The sequence below is a fragment of the Sphaeramia orbicularis genome, chromosome 12, assembly GCF_902148855.1.
Source record: "Sphaeramia orbicularis chromosome 12, fSphaOr1.1, whole genome shotgun sequence".
NCBI classification, from domain to species: domain Eukaryota; kingdom Metazoa; phylum Chordata; class Actinopteri; order Kurtiformes; family Apogonidae; genus Sphaeramia; species Sphaeramia orbicularis.
The window spans coordinates 41,895,167-41,920,658 of NC_043968.1; the positions used below are offsets into that span (position 1 = coordinate 41,895,167).

At 38.6% G+C, this 25,492-nt stretch overlaps 1 long non-coding RNA gene across 1 annotated transcript; it reads left to right on the forward strand.

The window, feature by feature from the left end:
- The first annotated feature begins 3,722 nt into the window (after window positions 1-3,722).
- LOC115430761 (uncharacterized) lies at window positions 3,723-16,644 on the forward strand. The gene is made up of 3 exons (XR_003936980.1): window positions 3,723-3,796; window positions 15,519-15,520; window positions 16,633-16,644. It is a non-coding gene; the product is annotated as an uncharacterized LOC115430761 (long non-coding RNA).
- The last annotated feature ends 8,848 nt before the right edge of the window (window positions 16,645-25,492 follow it).

A 25,492-nucleotide genomic window follows, 5' to 3' on the forward strand; every position in this document is an offset into this window, starting at 1 on the left:
CACCAAGAATAATACTCATTTACAGACATTCACATGACGTACAAATGCATTATATTTCAAGCCTGAAGGTAGCCTGAGGAACTGAAACTGTGTATTTTATTAAGCTGTTTAGAACTATGGAATTAGGGTTGTGGTCATAGAAAGTGTACAATGTTTTATACAGTTGTGTGAATGCAAATGCACACAAGAACACAAAAAATAACTTTCTTAATCAATCTTAATGCAATAATTTCTTTCACCCACCTCTATTTGAATTTGTGGCATCAGGGAATCCTTTAATTAGAAAGACTGTGTCACTGAGATTAATGCCTCTGATAAAGAAGTTAAGCTGGTGACTATGTGAACTAGGAAGGCAACATGCATTTACACAGGGGTCGAACTATACCCATGAGATAAAGGGGTATTACAAGGAGGAAGAGCTAAACGCTAGCAATGACATATCAAGGCATTTAAGGGGGATTGGGTTGAAAATGGGGAAACAACTTCATGTAGGATGAAAAACTTTGCTGTGACATGAAGCCAGTTGGTTTAGTTGCATTGGTTTGACATTCTTTCATTCTTTTAAGTCTGTGATTGATACCCTGTACTACTCATGGATGTTTTCACACAATTCTGTTGTGACGATCCGGTTCAGTTTGTATTTTCTTTGCTAAATAATATTTTGAATTGAGTTTGTGAACGTTTAGGAATGTTTGTAGTTTTTACTATTAGAGCACTGCAGTGCACAGTCCACTGAAATGGACACAAGGAGAGTCAAGAAACAGGCTTTCACTGATTTCTCCTTCCTTATTTGTTTTTCATTTGCAGTTTGGATGTTTTCTCAATCATGTTACAAGGTGAAGTGTAGAAGATGTCCATAGAGAGTGGAGAAACAATGTACAGCACCTCAAATGGTGTTATTGTCATTTGTCTGTTAATGCAGTGGTTTTCAACCTTGGGGTCGGGAACCCACGTGGGGTCGCCATGAATTCAAATGGGGTCACCTGAAATTTCTATTGATAAAAATAAAAAAAAAAAACTTACTAATAAAAATATATGGTGTGTTGATAGAGACAATCCCAACACATAAAAGACATGACAAACGCTGAAGCTGAAACTGAAGCATGGTGGTAGTTTATCTTTCAAATGTTCATTGTGGTATATCCTGACCAAGGAAAATAAAATTCTGACTAATCTACACCTGGCTTTTCTGCCTCCGTCCACCATAATATAAATTATATAGACTAAATGTTGTCTAAAGTTAATGTTTATTTGCAACATAGTATAGCAAACTATTACATGATCAAAAACAAATGAATTTTAGCAAAAAAAAAAAAAAAAGGCTCTGTTTTGAATGTCTGGGGTCGCCAGAAATTTGTGATGTTAAAAGGGAGCCAAATCATGAGCCAAAAAGGGTTGGGAACCGCTGTAATAATGTGTATTTATCCTGTATATGTGTGAATGTATGCAGGTCCAAATGTGTTTAAAGGCAACCTCTAGCATTTTAAAGAGAACTGCAGAAGTGAAAAGTGGCCTATCAAACGTTTCAGTCATCCATTTCTAAAATGTTGCATGGTTTGTTGCCTCAGCCTGACAAAACACTTTTCACAATAATCCAACATGTACTTTTACGGCAATACATTTTTGTGACCTATGAAGGCAATAACTTGTCCTCCAAGATGTGTTGCTTTGTGATGTATTATTTTATTTCCTATCTTCCTTGTGCTTAGCTGCCCAACAAGCCTACATTTAATCTGATCCTTACTCTCCCTCCTATTTGTTTCATCTCTTTTTCTCCCCCCTGTTATCTCCTAAGGCTGGATGACCCCTCTCCTACTTGTATGTCTCCATGGAGTTTTATACTGATAGCTAAGAAAAAGTTTAGCATGCCTTTAAGGGATAATTATCAAACAGTAAAACTCCCACACAGCTCTTGCTGGGTAATTACATTTCCCCCAACTCCATTTTTTTTTTTCCCATGAAATGAAACCATCAGTTTTTAAAGCCTTGACAATCGACAATTCCCTGGCGTTGTAGCCCCTCAGACTGCAGAATGAAAACTGCGAAGACGAAACGTTGCCCATTATGATGGTGCTTAAAGGTTTTCCTCTCTTCACACATTTTGTTTTTCTTTCTCTTTCCCTGTATCTAACTTTCTTCTCTCGCTTGGGCTCACATTCACACAAACAACAGGCCCAGCCCATTTGCATTCTGGGCAATTACATTCAATTTGTAAACCGGCGCTGAACTTTAGTAGAATTAGATTTTGCTAACAGGCGTAATGACATTTAATGGAGCATGATTTATTCATTTCTCTTTCATCAGGTCAAGATATGCCACAACTGGGAATTGTATAATAGCAGATGTTTTTGTTTGTGCTATTTTCACTGCTGTCAAATACTTCCTCTATTGTTCCTCAAGCAGTAAACTCGTTACCAAGACTTCACAACTGCTGCACTCTAATAACCTCCTATTGGTTATTGATTATGCAATCCAATACATGGCAATTATTCACTGCATTATAGAACTTATTCTTAGGTACCTAATACAGCCTAAAGGGACAGATCTGGACTCCTGTCAAATTGTAAATCATTTCTTGTCACCATCATTGAGCCTGTAGAAGCTTTTCTATGTTACGTATGAAATTTAATCTGGATGATGTTGGAGTAATGGTATTTGCCCACCATGTTACTTAGTGTGTCATAATTATCTAGCATTCACCCTGAGGACTTTATTTTTGTTCTTATACGCACCGTCACATTTTCAGAGTCCTGAAGGAATCATTCTGTTACCAGTCCCTCCAGAAAAATACAGGCAGAAATCCTTGATTATGCGATGTAATAATTTTATGTGATTTTATGCAGTGAAATTGCGGAAATTTGCAAAAAAAAAATGTGTATGCAGAACTGGAAAAACGTGTTGTAATGTAGAAGTCTCAATAACATAAACAAAAATAAAATGTTGGGCGCCAGACAGGAGAAGGGTTAAATTACCTTCCACCTGTCAATTTTATTACATATTAAACTTAAACGTGAAGGAAACAACAACAAAAAAGAAACCCAGCTGCTCACTTCATTGTTACAAAAGACATCGGTTAACACATAAAATTAAGGTTTCTTAATTTTCTTTCTTGTAAATCAGCATTTCAAAATCATCTGCATCATCATCAAAACATTTCTTATTATTCATCAACTCAAAAAAAAAAACATCTTAAATCAGGAATTAAACAGTAAATTAAACAGACATTAAATTAAACTTAGGTAGTCCATTTCCGAACACAATAGTTTTTTCATGTAGGTAGAGAGTTCAGTTCAGTTCAGTTCAGCTCAGTTCATGGGGGGTGTGTGTGTGTGAGAAGGGGTAAAGATGCAGGGGGTCCAGTTCAGGGCAGGTTGGAGGTTAGAGGCATATATGTGTAGAGTAGGGGGGAGAGAGAGAACACAGGGGTATCCTCAGGCCAGACAGGAGAAGCCAGGAGTGTTTGGGGAAAAAAAAGAGACTTATCTGGTTGTGGGTGTCCTCCGAGAGAGAGTAACTCTTGAGTCCGAGCAGAACCGGTCCGCCTGCTCCAGGGATTCAGCTTCTGTTTTAAAGTCTCCTGGGTCCACACCAGTCCATTTCCAGATTCTTCCGTTAAAGTCACATTAAGGTTTTCTTTTTTGTTTTGTTTTTTTCCTCCTTTCCTTGTCCATCTCACTTCTCCTTTCTCTCTGACCTCCTTCCAGTCTCTCCTTTGTTTGAGTTTCCCTCCACACACAGCTCTCAGGTGTGTCTCATTTGTAAGTTTCCTTTCCCCCTCCTTACCAGTGATGTCATTGTTACCTTCTACTTCCTGCTACAGTGTGTTTCAATGAAAAAAACTGATTCCTCTCCCACACCCTGTTCTAACTATGCTACTAGTAAATGAAAAATGTCTAATTACATCCTATAAGCAAACATACAAGAAGTAAGCATACAGCACATCACAGAAAGTGCTGGTTTTGTTTGAGTTCTTCTTTATTTTCTAAGCATCGCTCAAACATGGCCTTAACATTCCTGAGTCACAAGTGTCAAAAATAAAAAAAAATGCTTCCTGCTTCACAAAAGTAAAGTAGAACAGGCCATCTGTTTCAAGGCTATTAGAGCCTTTATGTTCATATAACATTATTATCGCTGCAGTAGAAACCATTTTCAAATGTTTTGCACTAGAAAAGTGGCTCCAGCATCAATTTTCCTCTTATGTTCAGTGAAGGACATCAGGTACTGGTTAGCTCTCCTGCAGATATTTTGTCGGTAAATGAGCTCCATTTTTCATCATCTTGCAGGACTTTTTCTGAAACTTTGGTTAATTTACCATCTGTGGACACACGAGCTGATGACATTGTGCATCCCATTTTACATCACTACCCATGTCAAGTTCCAATACAATATTTTTTAAACTTTATGTGGAACATGCGGGGATTATGACTCATGCAAGCCCAGCATATTTCACTTGTTTTGCTATTATTTCAGTGAATATGTGTCCTTTTGGAAAAAATGCGGACCCCTGCATAATGTGCGCTATTTGCTTGATTATGCATTGAATTATGTGATCACATTTTTTCTGGAGGGACTGTATTACTCTGGCAGTTTCAGCATGGATACATATTTATTAATATCACATTGCAATAATGCTTTATTTTTACCTCAAGGAAAGAAAGCTAACAGACAAGCAAAAACAAAACGTTGTGAAGGGAAAAAAAAATACAATTAAGCCAATAAACATAGAAGATTAACGAGTGGATTTAAATAACTTCTGATTTGAGGACTCATTTGTAAGTGTTAAGTACATACAAAACAAGGTCTGAAAGAGGTTTACGCCATAAAAGTTTGGATTAATTATGACAAATTTACCTTGATTTTACTTCACAACCTGTGAGCCATGCAGGGTGATGGTAAAGAGATAAACTGAAGCCATATTTTGGAAATGAAATACAAGAGACATCATTATACATGTAATAATGCCTCTTACACTATCATGTGTTACAGATTTTCTTATTTGTGCTTGTGCGCCGTAACAGTTCTATAAGCCTCTTTTAATTGTAAAAGATATAAACCAACTCAAATCTCTAATCAAATTCTGTTCAATATTTCATGAGAGCAGTGTCAGACTGTATGACACTTATGGCCCATTTGTAGAGAGCTGTTGAAATGTGAAGATGATGACAGGATGTGGCAAGTGGCAGGATTCAAGAAAGTCTGATTTGTCTTTATTCAATTTTAAGCAATTTGAAGTCTTTTTCACTTGAGCCACATTAATGAGACTGATCAAATTATTTTCACCATATGTAGAAATTAAAGATAATACTGAAAGGCATTTGACATCGCAGACACTGAGGTGGCTGCTGCATGCTTTGTCTTCTGCCGCTCATCTCATCTGCCACATATGGGCTGTGTAAATTAAGTGTGGAAATAAAGCCAGTGACAGCTCTAGCGTGATCATTACATTCATATCCTCATGAGCGCTAGTCATATTACAGGCCTAGTTCACTGCACCGATAAATAAATCAGATGTTGACCTATTACACTTCCATTTTCAAATTATATCCTAGAATGCAGGATACTGCTGACCGCTGATATATCGCAATCATTTTGGTGAGGTGTGAGGCATTCAGTTTGATTGCAGTAAATATATAAATAGTGCGATGATGCTTGAGCATAATGCTCTGTGATAGATGTGTATGTCCTCCTCTTGGCCGTTGTCATGATTCACAGTAAAGAACCATTGATCAGAAGGTTTATCTCTATGCATCAGCGTTCATGAAGTGCTTTGCATTGACCTTGTGTGGTTGAATGTGGGCATGTAGAGAGTAGGATGCAAGACAGATCCTCAAGCGCGCAACTCTAGGCGGGCTGTGATTTATAAAGAGAACTCTTGGTGGATCCTACACATTGTTTTATTAACCAGGTCCCAGAACAGGGACTCTTTACCAGGTGGGCAACGAGTCACAGCCAGCTCAGGCTAGTCAATACCCATGTCTTTTCCAGTGATGCTCTACCATGTGCTTTTGAGATTTTCCAGTACAAATCCAGTGTATTGAAATATTATTTTAATTTAGATAGTTGAAGTCTAAAGTTTAATCACATATTAGTCAGTAGTATTCAGGATTCCTTTGTTTCACTAGATTTCTTTGTTTCACTGGTTAGTGGTAAAGTTCTTAGGATAGTATTGGGTCACGTCTTGGTCAACATACTAGACTGACAGATTTATGAACACAGGACTTAGGTTTTACCTTAGGCACACTTTTTTTTTTTCTTCCACTTTTTATTTTAATATTTTAAATCACTTTTACAGTGCAGTAACAAAAAAAAAAAGAAAAACAAAACAAAAAAAACCTCAACAACACACACAATACAACAAGAGGGGATGCTGTTCCTTATGCAGTCGACTGCTTTTCCATACCAGATCTGATATCGAGAATTAGTGTCCTTGAATATAGTCCATTTCTCCCATCTTCGCTTAAAAGTTCCCACTTTAATCCTCAGATGAAATGTTAATTTTTCCATGGTATGTATTTCCTCTATAATGTCCAGCCATTGTTGTGGTCGAAGGGGGTCACTTTTTAACCAGTTCCTTGTGATTACTTTTTGCAGGCAAGAATAAAAATTTTTAATAAGTAGGCGTCTTCTCTTTTAATTACGTCATCAGGTATTAGACCCAGGTAGATGGTCTGGGGGTCCACTGGAATTTCATTCATTCATTCATTTTCTGAACCCACTTTATCCTCACTAGGGTCACATGGAGCCTATCCCAGCAACTTACTGGCGAAGGCGGGGTACACCCTGGACATTTCACCAGTTCATCGCAGGGCTGACATATAGAGACAAACAATCACTCTCACATTCACACCTATGGGCAATTTTAGATTAACCAATTAACCTATCAGTGCATGTCTTTGGATGGTGGGAGGAAGCCGGAGTACCCGGAGAGAACCCACGCAGACACGTGGAGAACATGCAAACTCCACACAGAAAGGTCCCACCCCCATCAACTGGTGCTGTAGTTGAACCCAGGACCTTCTTGCTGTGAGGCACGAGTGCTAACCACTGCACCACCGTGTTGCCCCCATTGGAATTTTATAATTTAAAATGACCTCCACTGTCTTAACAACATGGTTCCAAAACATTTGCATTTTTACACATGTCCAAAAGATATGTGAGCGGTTGGCATTCATGTGACCACATCCTCTCCAGCATTGCTGTTGTTTTCCTAATTGTTTGCTTTTAATTAGGGATGCTCCGATACCGATACCAGTATCGGGTATCGGCTCCGATACTCAGTGTGTGTATTCGTACTCGTACTCGTAAAAGTAATCCGATACAAATGCACCAATACCCCTTACGGCCGTGTGACATTCACAGTTCAGTGCAGCAGGTACGCGGCGGTGGAATAATGTGTGTGGAGTGTGAAGAGTGTGGAGATATTTCGAAATTAGCGACGGTGATAAAGGTAACGCTGACTGCAAGTAACGTTACAGACACAGACAGATACGGACGCAGCGTTCTGTCCTCTGCCTACATTCCATCCATTTTCCAGGTGCTGATGGAGACAGAGAATATCAGTGGGAGTACAGAGTGGTGCGGACCGCCGCCAGCGGAAGTGAAAATGAAACTTATCACTCATTTCTCTTTTCTCTACCTGCTGAAGCTAAGCTTTTAAACCTTACTAGCGAAAACGCTGCAATATTAGTGTCACATTAGTGTTACCTCTGTCGTCTCCATGTTTGTTATTACTGACTTTTTCTTCTTCTTCTTCTCAAAAAACTTTACTCTTCTTTGTGGTATTTGTCCCGTATGGTTAATTCAGAGCGCCGCCCCCTGGTGGATTAATTGAGAAACACTTATTCCAACACATTAAATGTCAGTAGCAGCACTTTTTTCCAGTCAGACTAATGACAACGACAATAAAGAAACATTTACAAAAGGAACTAAGAACAGGAATGGGATTATTAAGTACTCGTATCGGTACTCGGTGTCGGCAAGTACTCAAATGTAAGTACTCGTACTCGGTCTGGAAAAAAGTGGTATTGGTGCATCCCTACTTTTAATATTTGGTGTAATAAAAAAACAAATGAGGTTTTTCCAGCCAAATTCTCACCAACCTTTAGAGCTGGTAGATGTTTGCTGCGTTTTACACATACAATGCCACTCATGTTCAGACAGAGTAATACCGTAGGCACACTTTTAAATACACATGTCCACAAAGGATCGTAAACCACAAGAGATAAGATGTAAACACACTCTCATTATAGGGTTTTACATAGAGTTGAGGTATCACATCTGCTTGACTTTAGAGTCAGATGACACCAGTCCATTTTCTGTGACCCAACCCACCTAGCACAAGGGGGTCAGCCCATAGTTTGAAGATCAGTTTACAAGGATTATAAAACTGATGTGCATTGGAATGTCTGATTCCATTTTCTTGTTTGGTGTGGATCCTTAGCTGAGTTATATTTTGTTTGTGGTCAGATCAAGTCAAAAAATGGATAAATTGATAAAAATGAGACCGAAGAGAATCCGAACTTATTCTTGGAGCTTCCAACAAAAGACCACATGAACAGTATTAATGATGGATAGGCCTTTTTTTACTTCCTTCTTGTCACTTCACAGTCTTCCTCTGAAGTGCTTTGTGTACACTTTTCAATTTGGCAAAGCAGATTCCTTTCAGACGTAGTACACTCTTTTAGATAAGTTTCTTTCCTCTTGCCAGTGCCCTTCTTTATTTTGTAAGGTGTTCTTATTTAGGAAGACAATTGCATCCACGGACACAGTAAAGAATACTAGGAGACAGAACAGATGTGTTTTCTCTCTCCCACTGCTTCTCTCCTTTGACCACAATGACTGACTTTCCTCTCTACATATCATCACAGTGCCTGCCATTATCGTCAGAATGATGAAAAACTGTCAAGTTGTGCTTTCTGTTTGCGATCTCTATTGTATTTTCATGCTGTTTGTGTTGCTGTGCTTATCAGATCCGAATGAAGTACCTGAGGGACATTTGAGCAGCAGTCCAAACCACAAATTGATAGCCATCAAAACAGGAACAGAAGTCTGGAACAGTAGAACATCCTTAAGAAGGCGTACATTCTCTGTGTCACGTCTTTTAGCCTGTTATTTTTATTGATTTTTTTGTGCACTACTCTTACTTGACTTTCTTTTTCACATGTGTAGACGATTTCTTCTGAACTTCATCCCTTTGGTCTCAAAGATTCATCCACTTTGATGAAGGCAGTCTATCGGCACCGCTCTTCGTCCTTCCCCTCTCATGCTGTTTAATGAACTGTTTTCTGTGGCTTAAGGCATTTCAACAGACCCCAGTACTCACACCATTGAGTTACCACAGGCCCCTCCGCCATCAATTTTTGATAGTTACAGCCCATATGCACAGGTAAAGTCTTTTCAGGCTGGGGATTCAAGGTCTTAAGGCGCCGTGATTGGCAGATGAATTTAAAGCCACTTGTTAAGTCCACATCAACGTGATTGGGACAGTTTAGCTTCACTCCATTCTCTGGGATTCAGCAGACTGCCGTGGACAGAATGCCTGATCATGACTAAACTATTTTATCCCCACCAGTCCCTGATTGTGAAATAGAGGCGTAATCACAGACAGATTGTTGGGTGGGCTTATGGATGTCCTGTGTCGCTGCTTTTCTGTCTCAAACAAACTTGTGTGCAGTGTACAGCCTACAGCGTTCCTAGGTGGACCCCCATGGTTTCATATAAATTGAAGATATATAGAATGAGACAATTGCTATATTGTATAAATAAACAAGCAGCTCTTTGAGGCATACTATATTTAGTGTTCCAGTATATGTCAGAGTTCATTTTTATTTTTTTATTAAGCAAGGATGTTTACTGAAAACAGTAAAGGACTCTGCAGTTTATGATTTGTTTTTAACACAGCTGTAGAATGAGATAGAAAAAAATCATATCCATAAATATCTTGTGTTAGCTTTTGTATTGCTCTCACACTGTGGTCAGTTTTATAATGACGTGACTTTTCTAAACTGCTCATAATAGCTTAAAAGATCCATATCAATGTGTTTTGCACAGTTGCGTCAGCTAAAGGTAAAAGCAGACCTACTATACAATGTCTGTAGCTAACTGTAGCCCAGACAGCAAAGCTAAGCGATCTAAACTTTATTGAATGTTCAGTTAGATTTTTTTTTATTTGCTAAGTGGCAGGGAAGAAAAAAACACATAAGACAAACCTGTGTATGTTAAAGTGGATTAAAAGACACCTTTATTGCTCTGTGACAACCTATAACCAAATCACTACAAACTGACTTTAATACTCTTGCTATTTTTTAAATCCACTGTTCCCATAAAGTTGGAATAATTTTGTTGTCAGACACATTCCTCTTTTTATTCTTATTTATACACATCAGTAATCACCTTTGACCTTGTGCAATGATTTCATACTGAGTCCCCCTTACACTTTATCTATCAAAAATAAATCACATCTTTACTAATGGCATCATGAGCCTACAGCACCCCCCCGTATGCCCGAAACAATTTGTGGAGCTGGGGGGGGGGGGTTATGTAATTCTAAAAGTAACGCAATGGACCTGTATGTGACAGCTGCCCCCTGAAAACAAATTTGTGACCAGGGGCGGGGGGTTATGTGTGCCTCATGGACCTCAATCTGTGACTGGGGGGGGGGGGGGGGGGGGGGGGGCAGTATGTGCCAAGTAGTGATTTAAACTGCTGGGATGGTAACCCCCCCCACCCCCCCCATGTGCTTGCGCCTTCCCGGTTGAGAACCTCTGACTTAACATATAAATAATCATATATATATATATATATATATATATACACACACACAGGGTGGGTAAGCAAAATTTACAATATTTTGAGGCAGGGATTGAAAGACAGTGTATGACCAATTAGTTTATTGAAAGTCATGAGGATTTATTTGCCACAAGAAAATTGACATAATAGAAAATGTTTGTATTCTATGTGTCCTCCTTCTTTCTCAATAACTGCCTTCACACGCTTCCTGAAACTTGCGCAAGTGTTCCTCAAATACTCGGGTGATAACTTCTCCCATTGTTCTTTAATAGTATCTTCCAGACTTTCTCGTAATAGTTTTGCTCATAGTCATTCTCTTCTTTACATTATAAACAGTCTTTATGGACACTCCAACTATTTCTGAAATCTCCTTTGATGTGACGAGTGCATTCAGCAAATCACACACTCTTTGACATTTGCTTTCCTGATTACTCATATGGGCAAAAGTTTCTGAAAAGGTATGGATAATAATGTTAGGTATGATTATGACATCAATATATGTTTGGTTTCAAAAGAATTGACGTAGTGCCTGCTGAGAAAAAACAACTAAATGTTCATTGTAAATTTTGCTTCCCCACCCTGTGTGTGTGTGTGTGTGTGTGTGTGTGTGTGTGTGTGTGTGTGTGTGTGTGTATATATATATATATATATATATATATATATATATATATATATATATATATATATATGTAATAGTTGTTAAAAAAAAAAAAAAAACTACTCCAACAGCTCTTCCACAATCAATTCATGTATTTTTAAAGTCAATGACCTTTATCAGCATCAGTTTTCGAGCGGCAGTAAAGCACACGGGGGGCCGCGTATCCAATCAGAGTTTGTGTGTAGGTGGTGATTTAGACTCATATCACCTCATCTTGAATTCAGTGGCATAATTACAACACATCTCTATTGCTCCCAAGGCTATGCCACTGTCCATTCACTCTAGTTATGCAGTTGTCAGACCTCTTTATGTGTGGCCTTACCTAAGCATTTGTTATCTCTGACATATTGCAATTAGCTGACTCCACCACGATGACATTTATAACGCACACAGATGGAGAGGGCTGTGCTTTTCCACCTGCACACACAAACAAATTGCACATGAGCTCACGCGTGCACAGAGGCACAAATAACACACAAACTGTGCTGTCATTCTGTGGGTAGTAACTGCACTGGATGATGGGTCTTTCTTTCTCCTCCTGTCTGCCTTTCCATTTATATCTCCCTTCAAGACCACCTCATCCATCCATCTCTGACCTCCCTCCTCTCTGTCATCTACTCTCACTTTCTTTTTTCAGTCAATAAAAGTCCAGCAGCCTAGTGCTGCTGTAATGGAAAACAACTTCATAACTTTGGCAAGTTCAGCTGTATATGTGTACATGCATTTGGAATTGCTGTGTGTAGAGCTGCAGTGATTAACTGATTACTTGTTGATTGCTAAAGAAATTATAATGATAATCAATAATCAGTTTGGGTAATTTTTATAAGTGAAAAAAGATACAAATTCTACAACTACATCCCCTTAAATGTTAATATTTAATTCTTTCTTTCTTTCTTTCTTTTTTTTTGGTCCTCTCTAACATGAAACTGAATACCTTTGGACTGTGACCAAACAAGACATTTAAGGATTTTGGTTTTGGTTTTGTGAAACACCTTTCCACTATTCTATATACCAAATGATACCTTGATTATTGAAAATATAATCAACAGATGAATTGACACTGAAAAAATCATTATTTGCAGTCCTAGCTGTGTGTTTGAGAACTTATGGTGAATGGTAAGGCTAAAAGAGAGCACGATCCACCGGGGTCCTTTTCCATTATCGCCTCATTACAGAACTCTGGAGTTCTCTGAGTGGATGAACTGCAGTGAGCATTTCATTTGAAAATGGAACTAATGCCCTCACTCGGACTACAAATTACTCTGCAGATTCTCATCACTGCTGCCTGGCAGCCAGATTTGAGCCAGTGAACTCTGGCCTGTTGGACTCGCTTCTTGCTCACATCCTATGCTTGTTTTAAGATGGTCTGCCTTAAGTTATTTGCAGCGGAAAAAAAAAGAAGACAACCTACTAACAATGTCCAGCTTTATGTTACATGTTTAGTTTTATACCATTGATGGATCACTGTTATATTTCTGACAGACTAAAAAATAATTAAGGCGAGAAAATTGTGGTGGGAAAACCTTGTATTTTGTTTGTCCACAGACTCCCCCCTGCACAATGAGGAAAAGTTTGGGATCTTTCAATGAGCAATTGTTTCCATGTAACAAATCAAGGCAAGGATGTAGCAAAGCAAAATCTAATGGATCCAGTACTATGTGTATTACAAAATTATATGTATGTAACTTCTATTCGTATGTATGTAACTTCTGTGAGGCAGGGTTGTGTGTGATGTGTAATGCTTTTTTGTCCATTGGCCACAGGGGTATTGTCATACCCAGCATCCTCCTGTCTCTGTCCATCAGTGTCAACATGTTTACTCGTCACTAAATTGTCTGATCTCCTTCATCTTCGGTATTTGGGTACAACTTGGGAAGCTCTTGGATGAATTGTTTGGGTGTTGACCTTGCCTTTCATCGTCAAGGTCAAATTGGGGTTGATGCATCTAATTTTGATGGCTATGCTGAGCTATATTTTTCAAGTCTTTCAAGGTCAGTGCATGGTCATGGGAGCAGATAGGAAAAGCCTGCACAGATGAGGTGAAGGGATAGTGATACTGGTAGGGGAGCAGGAAGTGACAGTGGCTCAGGGGTCATAACAACATTCAACATTAGGGGTGTGACAGTGCACTCGTTTGTACTGAACTGTTTTGGTTTGGGTCTTTGATACAATACGGAGGTCTACCGAACAAATACATGTAGCCTATGTGAAGATTGCAAACACTTGGGAAGCTGGGTTTTCCCTATATGCATTCAGCAGGGGTCCAGTTCTCAAAACACAACACTTTATTCTGAGGCTGGGGTGTGATTTGTGTGTATGTCTGTGTGTGTGTGGGGGGGGGGGGCGTGAACATGACAACAGCGTGTATAATTGAGGCACAGAAGCTGGGTCAGACGTTCAAAGAGTGTTACATTTCACTTTCAGTTTCCAGTAGTTACGGAGCACACCCCACTGGTTTCCCCCACTAGTCTCCTTCGCTGTACCGAAAACATATCGAACATGTATCGAACCAAAGACCCCTGTGCCGAAAACGTACCAAACCAAATTTTTTTCTGTATCGTTACACCCCTATTCAACATTAGACGTGTCGTGTATTTTTTGCTTTTTGTCCAAGACCTTATAAATGCGATTGTCTCTGTAAACTCTGCGAGGGTCTCTGTAAACTTGATTTGATTTTGATTTTAACTGATTTGATTCTGATTTGAATTGGTAAAGCACTTTGTGACTCTGTCTGTGAAAAGTGCTCTATAAATAAAATTTACTTACTTAATTACTTACTTATTAATATCAACAGAATGGTCAAATATTTATACCACATTTGCTCAGTGCATAGTTATTTTTATTCTGAATGTGTTCATTTCTATGGTAAGGACCCAGTTTTCCCTACAGGGACCATTAGAGTTTAATCTAATCTCATCAAATACAGCCATTTAGAACCAAAGCATTTAGTCCTTAACAGGCTTTGGCTCATCACATGTTTTTCAATTGTAATTTGCAGTTTAACATAAGCACAGAATAGAAAAAAAGAAAACAAAAAAGATAATGAAATGCGAACACAGTGCCACATATTTCCTCTTGTTGTGCTCTTGATCACACCCAAACTATAACTGATTTCACCACCCAGACTGCCGTTTTTTGTTCATTTATATGCTCCACTGGAAGCAGCAGGAGGACCAGATCGTAGGAGGCAGAGTGGGAGAACGACAAGGAATAACACCGAAGACAGCAAGTTAAAGTACATGACTGCAAGAGAGAGCAAGAGGAAGATAACCGCAAGATAAAGACAGCTGAAAAGGGTTCCAGAGACAGAAAGAGAATGTGATGGAAAAGTGTATAACTAGCAGAGTGAAGCAAAGATAAGGGATGAGACAGACGGTGAGAATGGAAGAGGTGATGAGGAAGGGGGAAAAGGGAGTGAGATTAACACAGAGGTGCACAGACAGGAAAAGGGAAGACGGGAGGGGGGGGGGGATAATCAGCGAAATTCTGGAGCAGTTGGAGACTTTTGACATGGGGGGGGGGCGGGTGTTATGGTGGCTGTGGAGAGTTAGCAGGTGATTTATAGGTAGGTGGCCCTGCACTCACAGTCAAGAATCCTTATTCATTCCTCCTCTAATCTAGCTCACCCCAGCCAGACGTGCTTAAGGTAATGGGCACAGCTAGCTGTCTGCAAGGCCACCAGCACCGACTCATCCAGGCGAGACCACTGCATCATGAAGGCAGAGGGGGAACAATGAGACACATTAAAAAAAAAAAGAAAGAAAGAACCTGCGCTTGTGCCTTTCTATCTATGATTTTAGGCTATTTTTAATAATTAAAAAAATGTTTAGATGTATTTCTCAAATTCAGTATTGTTAGATTTCTGATGCCACAAATCTGTAAATGCATTCTGATGTGTGTATATAGGGAGGTAACAGCTGGAAAGAAGACTAGAGAGGTGTTCAAGGATCAGGAGCGAGGCAGATAATTTAGAAAATAGGGGTTGAGATGGAGGAAGAAGAGGGGAGAGGGACACCAGGTAGGAGTGAAAGAGAAATGGAAGGCAGAGGGATAATCAGAGCTGGAGGAGGAGTCGTGATGGGAGTAAAAGGTTGAGCTGAGATGAACGCAGTGGAAAGGAGGTTTGCAGTTAGAGATGCAGAGGGATAAAAATTAAAGGATAAAACAACAGGGTTTTAGTAAGATGGCCACCTCGTGTCTCCACATCAGCAGACTGTGAGGGATGTGAGGCATTTTTCCAAAACATATTCAGTCATTTGGTGTTTTGATACAAGTGGTGCAGAGGGTTGGCTCAAAATGTTCAATTGGGTTGTGATTTGGTGACTGCAAAAGACATGAGTCACCAAATATTCATGGTCTATTCAGTGACTGCTCTACCAGGGTTTTGGTAACACTTTATAATAAGTACATACTATGAAGCATTAGTTAAGCATTAACAAATACAGAATTCATCATTTCTAAAACATTTCTGACATGAATACTCATTAATATATGGTTTATCAGCACAGTTATAAGTGTTTTACTCATCATTAATAAGGTCATCTACAATGTGCTTAATGATTGTATTTTCATACTTTATAAATTATGGATTCAGCATTTAAACATTTAGTATTCAGACATGTACTAATGGTAAGTGAATATGTCAGTGTGTATTTTATACTAACTCACACATTTATTTTCCAATAGATGTACTCTAAACAATTATTAATACAAGAATTCATTATTTCAGGTGGTTATAAAGCACTTACTACTCATTAATTAAGTATATTGGTGTGCGCTCATCTACAGTGTGCACTATCTATGCCATATAAAGCATTTACAAATGAGATTTAAAGGTTGGCAATGTCTAAAGACTCACAAAAGTCTCAGTTATTCTAACAGGAAAGACACAGCACATGGGATTATCAAACAAACTGCATGATTGAATGATGAATGATTACGAATGATTAGCAAAACCATTATAACTGTGCTGATAAACCATATATTAATGAGTATTCATGTCAGAAATATGCTTTATAAAAGGTGAATTCAGTATTTGTTAATGCTTAACTAATGCTTCATAGTGTGTACTTATTATAAAGTGTTACCAGGGTTTTAAATGTGCCCTTGTATTTCTATGAGATGCTTTTGTCCATCAGTCTTCCATAACCAACATTTACCAAACAGCTTGATTTCTTTAAATGTAGCTCATTTGCTGTCTAAAGGTCAATATCACAGCGAACTTACGCAAACATTCAGTATTTTTGCTTTAACACAAATTCATTATCTAATTCAGTGTAAATTTCACTCAGGATAAAATGAAGCTATGACATTGTAGAAGGTCAAAGGTCAAACTTATTGGAACACCATAAAACTCTGTAAAAACACTTTTTGGTGTTGTAAGTGTGAGTGTGTAAGTGCAGAGATGTTTCTTATTTTATCATTGTAACTGGTATCATGTTGTGTGGGTTCTTTTTTTTCTACTTGCTATTTTTCTAGTCCTTATTGCACAGGTGTCAAACATGTGGCCCGGGGGCCAAATCCGGCCCACCAAAGGTTCCATTCCGGCCCGCAGGATGAAAGAGCAAAAATTAACCTGAACAGTCAAGGTTGTCCAAATCATTTTGGTTCGGGTTCCACATACAAACCAATGTGATCTACAGTAAAAATAACAACACAATAACCCATAAATAACTAGAAGCACTCGGAGAGCGCAGACCTCCGCCAAGGCTGATCAGTGGCCCCCCCCCGTGGGCCCCCCCACCCCCGATCACCACCAAAATTTAATCATTTCTTCCTTATCCCATTTTCAACAAACCCTGAAAATTTCATCAAAATCTGTCCATAACTTTTTGAGTTATGTTGCACACTAACGGACAGACAAACAAACAGACAGACAGACAGACAGACAAACAAACCCTGGCAAAAACATAACCTCCTTGGCGGAGGTAATGACAACTACAAATTTTCTTTGTGAAAAATTATGTGGAAAAAAATTAAGTGAAAAAAATAGCATTACGCAGTGAAAATATTTATATTTACAAAACTATTCTTTCACAATAAAATGCAAATAAATACATAAATAAAAACAAAGATGAACAACCTGAAATGTGCAATTTGAACAATATTCTGCCTGTTACTAAATGTTTTGTGCATTTATGGATCCACTGAGATCTGTAGTTGTGTTAATAATAAGAGATGGAATATTGTAGAAATTGTTCAAATTTTAGTTCCAAACTCCAAAATTTTAACAATATTCTGCCTGTTACCAAATGTTTATGTAACACTGTGTGTAAATGTACATGTATAAATAATAAGTCGAGGCATAATATTGTTAAAATTGCACTAATTTTTCCAAATGAAATTTCTGTTTTTCAGCTTATTCACTTTTTTTTGTAAAATGTAAATATTTTCATAATTGAATTGTGGGTTTTTTTGGACTAAAACAAAAAGGAAAACTTGGATATGTCATTATTTATAGGTTATTAAGTCATTATTTTACTGGTCTGGCCCGCTTGAGATTAAACTGGGCTAAATATGGCCCCTGAACCAAAATGAGTTTGACACCCCTGCCTTATTGTAAGATGATATTTTCTTAAAAACAATTACAGTTGCAAGAAGTGATATTGCACTGAATCGAACATCCCTTCCTCAGAAATCTGTCACTACTAAATAATGGGGGTGTAATGGTACAGACAATTTTGGGTTCGGTCCGTTTTTGGTACAGGTGTCTTCAATTTGATACATTTTCAATACATTTTCAGTACAGTGAAGGAGACCAATAGGATTTGTTTTGGCATTTTCTCGAGCAGAGCTGCTGGTTAAATGCTGTAGGTATCTGTAGTTGGGTTACAGTTTTTCTCTTGATAGTGATAATATTAACGGTTGGGTGGTGTCGTTTTAAATGTGTTATGAAATTTGACGTGTCACCAGAAATATAACCAATCTTCATTAAACAATGTCGGCACACCGCTTTTGTTTTGTCGACTTGTCTCTCTCCATTGACATAACTGACAGGGAATCCCAAATGCTCCCAAATCAGAGACCTTAGAAAAGACAGAAGGTCCTTCAACTCTGCCTTGTACCTGTGACACTGCTCTGAGCTGCCATGCGGGTTCAACTCTAGCATGTGGATGGTGCATGGACCGCTTAGACATCCATCTAGTATATCCAATATTGCACATGGGTTCCACTTCCGGCCACCCTGCTCATACTGTGTACATTCCGCTTCAAGGTTCGTGTGGAAACTTAAGGCGAGTGTTTGCGCTTTTCACATAGGCCATTTAGTGGTAACAAAAAAGTCAAAACCTTCTTTTCCACTTCTTCCAGGATGTGAAGTTTTCTGACTTGTGCGTTCCAAGTATAATCCAAAACCAGGAAGACCAAAAAAAAAAAAGGCAGATGGATTATAAAGTGATCTGTCTCTTTATTCCAAGAAAAAGGGAAAAATCAAAAAAGGTTACAAAAAAAAAACAAGTTGACAGTTAAAGCGTTCTTTGCCTCTATATCCAAATTAACTTTCAATATTAACTAAACAGCAACTACTACGATGACAACAACAGTCAGAAATACCGCTTAAAGCTATACCGTATGATGTGGCATTTTTACACTTTTCTTTTGTCATCTTAAAATGCTCCTAATAAGCGTGTGTCAAACTAAAATGTAAAAGAAATCCACCAGGTATTGAAACTCAAAAATGTTTAATTCTCATATATTGCTCATATTTCTGATAAAATTCTGACCAATCATTTTATTCAGTCCGAATGAAATAATTGGCCAAACCTGGCTGAGCCTCCTGTCAATCACCCATTACGGCCGTCCAGCATCCGATTCATTATCGCCGTCTCCCCATCCGATATGTGTACCTCTGAATCTGACGCTTCACTGGTGCTGCTTCTCCTGTCACTGACCACAGTCTACTTTCTAGGATGTGTATGGATAGAAATGCACATGTGGAAGGAGAAAAACACTGATTTATTAACAGAAACAACAACTAAGTAAGTAAGTAAATTTTATTTATAGAGCACTTTTCACAGACAGAGTCACAAAGTGCTTTATCAAATCAAAATCAAATCAAATTTACAGAACTAAGGGGAACAAACAGGAGTCCGATGAATGAAGGATGGAGATAAAAGTCTGGAAGTCACCTGTACTGGACTAAACAGACAGGTCTGCACAAAGCTCAGCTTTTATGACCGTGGGACTCATATGCGTACATGTACTTGGTGTCACACAATGTAGGATTATGTAGGATGATAAATGTATGGACTATGAAACCTCAAATGTCCACGAAAAATTTGCGGAGGCCGCGCGTTCACAGGGTGCATGCCCATCTCCTGGGCACCTCATCTCCCAAGTGATGAGGTGCAGTGAAGACACTGACCCAGCGCTGCACAGACCAGACCCTTAAATTCAGGGTCTACTGATGAAACAGGAGCCGCAGCAGATGGATGATATGTCTGATTGCTGAGGGGGGGTCCGCGGACACGCCAAAGTGGACCGGACCTCCGCCTCTACCTCCTCTTCCACCGCGTGCATCAGAGGAGAGGAGGAAAGCGTCAGAGCTCAGGCAGGGGGAAGCGGGCTGGGCATTGGAGGGAGGCGGGTTGTTCATGTTCAAACTTTTACTAAGTGCTGTGAGAAATGCCACATCGGTAGGTATAGCTTTAATTGAAAGTCTCTCCCTTCAGAGCATGTGCTTTGCAGGTGGCCTCTCATCACTTTACTACACTTAGCCGCGCTTTACAGCAGAGGGTCAGCTTGCGGTAGCTGGACAGAAATAATAAGACTAATAAGATTGGCCAATTATTTACAAATAATACACTAAATTAATATTGGAAAAAGATTACATGCAAAACTATTTTACAATCCTGATATAAAGACAAAATCAGTAAAATAATATTTAATGTAGGTGAGGCACAATATGCAAACTTATAACTAAATTACTTTATGGCTATAACTGGCTACATGTATTTGTTCAGTACACCTCTGTATTGTATTGAAGGCCCAGAACCGAAACAGTTTGGTTCAAACGAGTGCACCGTTACACCCCTACTAAATTAATGAGTGAAGTGCATTAACAGATCATGATATACAGATTGGGCTATATGATTGAACTCTGGGTTTTGCTTTTACTCTGTTGAACACTGCCTCGGGTCAGGTCTTTACCTTCCATTTAGCATGGATCTGTTCACCTGATTGAAGAGGCTGGCAAAACAGGTCCCACTGTTTTCCCTCTTTGCTCTGTTTTCCTCCCCTTTCCCTTCTTGCTCTCCATTTGTCCTCTTGTTTGTTTGATTTGCTTCCTGCCAGAAGGATAGACAATATTCTGGATGAGCCCGGTGCTGATAAATGGATGCCAGCGGCCGCCCTGTAGCGCAGACTCTTGTTCGGAGTGGCAGATCATTTTGTGCCACAGAGAGTATGTGAAAGGGAGAGAGAGAGCGATGTTGGCTGCCTGTCTGTCCTTGCTTGTGGCATCTGTGATTGCAACAGCAAGCTATTTGCATCGATCCACTTCTGAGAAAGTTGGGCATCTGGGTGGTCATGCTGTCCAAATACTGCTGGGGAGAGAAGTTACTCATGTACAGACACAAATATTATAGCCTATAACAGTGGTGGCTGCTCGTCTGTCAGAGAGGGGAAGCTCATTGTCAGCTTACATCAAAAAAATTGTCAAGTTATTTCAACATAAATTCGGCCCTCCGTTCCTTTTTAAGAAAATGGTCAGTGACCTTATTGTACCAAGCAGGCGTCTTTTCCAGGGACTTGATAGCTAGTTTACTCCGACCCAGCCAACAGTATGAGTGATTTAACTATCTACAAAATGATATTAAACTCAAACAAGAAATGATTCAATTATGTAACTGAAACAAGAAAACGTTGAAATTATGTTAAATTGAAACAAGGAAGTACAATGAATGTGTTTTATTTACAGTGCAAGAAATGAACAAGTAATTTTGTAGTGGTTTCTCTCTCGATTTCACAAGCAGAATGCACAACAGTATTAAACTGAACTGTGTCAAGTGAAGGAGTAGATCTCAAAATAGCTGGATTCAGCCTTTCCACTGATCCTCCAATCAGCACGTGGAAGCCCAGCCAAGCTCCGCCCACAGCTCCGTTCACCCCCAGAGCAGGACAACATCGTGGCATTTATCCAATTACCATCCAGTTTTGAGGCAATGAAAAAAACTGTTCCACTCAGTCCCATTGAAGTGCATGGACGCTGAGCGTCTATGGGGAAATGCACTGACCATAGATCGTATAAGAAAACAGCACAACGGGAATGTATGAGAAGTCCATTGATTCTGAACGAACTCATCTTTGAGATGAACGTGTTTTAACACATTTGTAGTAAATGAAATGTCAACACAACGGTGCATATTTGACCATTTAATTTTCGTAATTGTAGGGGAGGCTGAGCTTCCCTTGCAGTCTATGAGAAATCACCTCTGGTCTATAACCAGCATACAGTGATACATATTTCTGTAGTCCCTTGTAAAACTTTCCCAAAACCAGATTTCCCTACATACTTATGATCTTAGCAGTTTTTTTGTTGTTTTTTTGCATCAGGCTGCAGGAGACTGTAATGGATTTGCAATTTAGGTCTCGTAGTCATAGATGAAGCTTGGTGTTTCGCTTACTTCAGAAGGCCTGAACAATACTGCTGTCTCTATATTATTTATTGCATACGAGTGCTCATTATACAAATGCTCAAGTGAAAAATAAGTCCTTTCATAGCAACAGAGCAAACACTAAATGTATGCCTCCAATATCCTCTTAATCATGATTCAATACACTTAACTACCAGATATTGCATGGCCGTGCACATGTAAACATAAAAGTCAAATCACAAAGTTTAATCATAGATAACTGTGTCTCTTAGTACTCTTAACTGTCATGCATTGAGCCTCAAATTGTGAAAGAAATGAAACTTAACTGATTCATTCATTATCTGAACCCGCTTTATCCTCACTAGGGTCATGGGGGTCACTTGAAGCCTATCCCAGCTACTTATGGGTGAAGGTGGGGTACACCCTGGACATTTCACCAGTTCATCGCAGGGCTGACATGTAGAGACAAACAATCACTCTCACATTCACCTCCTTAAGTGATTGTTGAAAGAAATACGATTTGGACTAAAGTTGTCAGATATGTTGAAACTTTGCTCCTTGAAGATTCACTGTTGATAAGAAGAATGTAGAAAGGACAAGTTTTCACTGACCAAAAATCTCTGTTTTGAAATTGTCTGCCTCTGTGTCATCCATTATTAAATAAAAGCACATTTCATTGATTAGCACTTCTAATCGCAACTTTAATGTTCTACTTCCATTTTTAGAGTGAAACACTAGACAACAGATGAAAAATAGCCTTTTAGCTAATTCTGGCACATTTAAAGTAATGCTAATTAAAGTGTACTTTCCCTGTCAAATAAACCAGTAAAGTCAAATAAATAAGTGACCACTTCTAATACTCAGTGTCATCAAAGAATTAATTAGATGATAAAGTTGTGGTTGAGGTTTATCGTACATACCAGTGTGTCTATGTCACTTCTGATTTGCATGAATTAATATGATGTGAAGATAATCAACAAATTGAACTGTATACCATGATAATTTAAGTGAGACAAATAGGAACAAGTGGTGCCAGGCACAACAAACCCCACCCCTTGCCCATTATAAGTAAAAGGGAAGATTTTTTAAAATCCCCCAAAATTTTAACTTTGACCTACTTTTCTCAAAATGTAATGACATCTGTTCTTGGTCACTGTCAATCTATAAACCCAGTTTGGTACAAATTGCACCAATAGTTTTGCTGCTACAGTGTTAACAAACAAACAAGTGGTGCACAACAAACCCCACCCCTTGCACGTATTGTAGCTTATTTTGGCATTGATCCAGCTGATGTCATCATGTCAATGCGTGTGCTGAGGTCAGCATATCACTTGCCTCTATATATGTGTGAAGTTTGAAGTAAATTGTAACAAGATTTATGTTTTCATAGACATTTGAAATCTTGCCCATTATAAGTAAATGAGAGGAAAAAAAAAGATGTAAAAAATTCCTGAAAATTTTGAACTTTGACCTACTGTTCCCAAAATGTAATCACATCTATTTTGGGTCACTTGCAATCTATAAACTCAATTTGGTATGAATTCAACCAATGGTTTTGCTGCTACAGACATTTGAAATTTCTCCCGTTATAAGTAAATGGGGCAAAAATGTTTTGTTTAAAAATTCATACGAAATTTAAACTTTGACCTGTTTTTCCCAAAATGTAATGCCATTTATTCTGGGTCACTGGCAATCTATAAACTAAATTTGGTAGGAATTTAATCAATATTTTTGCTGCTACAGATATTTGAAATTTTGCCCATTATAAGTATATGGGATTTTTTTTTTTTTTTTTTCATAAAAAAATTCACATTTGACCTACTTTCTGGGTCACTGGCAATGTAGAAACTAAATTTGGTATGAATTCAACCAATAGTTTTGCTGCCAGAGTGTTAAAAAAACAAACAAAAAATAAACCAAACCAAAAATAATACCCCTTGCCTCCCCTTCGGGGGGGGGGGGGTGACATGAAAAAGTTTCCAAATATGTTCAAATGCTCAAGGTTAATGATCAACCTTATGGAATGTGTACATTTTCTCTGCACCAAACTGCGCAGTGATTAAAAACCCACAGGACCAGTGGACCGAGTGTTCACCAACTCAGAGTGTTCACCAAGTCAGTATGAAAACATACAAGAGGATGTGATCAAGTATGTCTCTGCATTTAAGAACTCAAATACTCTGTACTTTTTGCTTTAGCAGACTGTACAGGAGTCTTAATATGTTGCAGAAAGGATACAAAAGCACCACAAAAAGTTAACATAATGGTTCATGTCAGTGGTCAGACTCACATAAATCATGGTGTCAGTTGTTGTGAACCAGGAGAACAGTCTAAATAAATCTAATATTTGTCTAGGTCACTTCCCTCAGTGCTTTGAACAAGACGACTCCTCCTTCTTTGGATCGAGGATATTCTCACTTCATTTATTGATGGTCTGAAAGGGTGGATGACTTTCTTGGCATGTCATAACTTACCTTAAGCTGCTTTTCAGGTTGATTAAGACAGACAAGCTTGCAGTCATAAACCACATTTTTCTTTCCTGTCAGATACAGTAACTGTACTTGTAATTTCCCTTGTTCATCATCGTGCCAGTATTCCACCCATCAGCCAGGATTGCAGTCATTTAATATGTGCTGAAAGCTCATGGATCAGCTTTTAATAGGAAAGCCATATGCTCACCTTATGTACACATAGTTACAAATGTTTAGTGTTACTGACATAATGGAAGGAACACTGAAAACCTTTTATGTCACCTATATTTAATGCATAAAGAATATATGTCTGGCTTATCAAATGTAACTTTACCTCACATCTCATCTTTATAGAAATCACTGTTGACGTTTGTCCCAAGCTATGAATAAATCCTCTTAAGCATCACTTCTTGCTCACTTGAACAGCTACCCATCCATGTTCTCCTTCAGCTTTATCTGTCTTCCATTAAGCTCACTTATCAATATGTCTCAGAATTACTTCACCAGTAGTTCCTAAATTTGCTCTTTTTAATTTCAGTTGTTCGTCTTCCAATTTAATGTCTGGAGAGAAGTTTGGTTATGAGAAGAACTCTTGTGTAACCCTGTGGTAAATATAATGAATCTGTGACGTGTTTGTGTTGACAATAAACTTTAGATGATTTGATGATTAGGTAGAACCCCACAGAGCGAAAGCTGACAAACAAGACAAAAGCAAAGATGCATTATGTTTATATGCACACAAGTTAGCTGAGAGACTTTTGCACCTACTCTCTTCTTTATTCTCTCTTTTTCTGCCTCATTATCACAAACTAATTTTCTTTACCAGCATGAAAGACGAGAGTTTAACACATGATTGTTTGATTTTATCTATGAAGCCTATAGAATTCTTTTCCAAAAAGTTTTTCCTTGGCTTTGTTGTCATACAGGCTCAAGGAAAGGTAAGGGAGATATAGCAACAGGAAGGAAACTGAATTAGGTTAGTC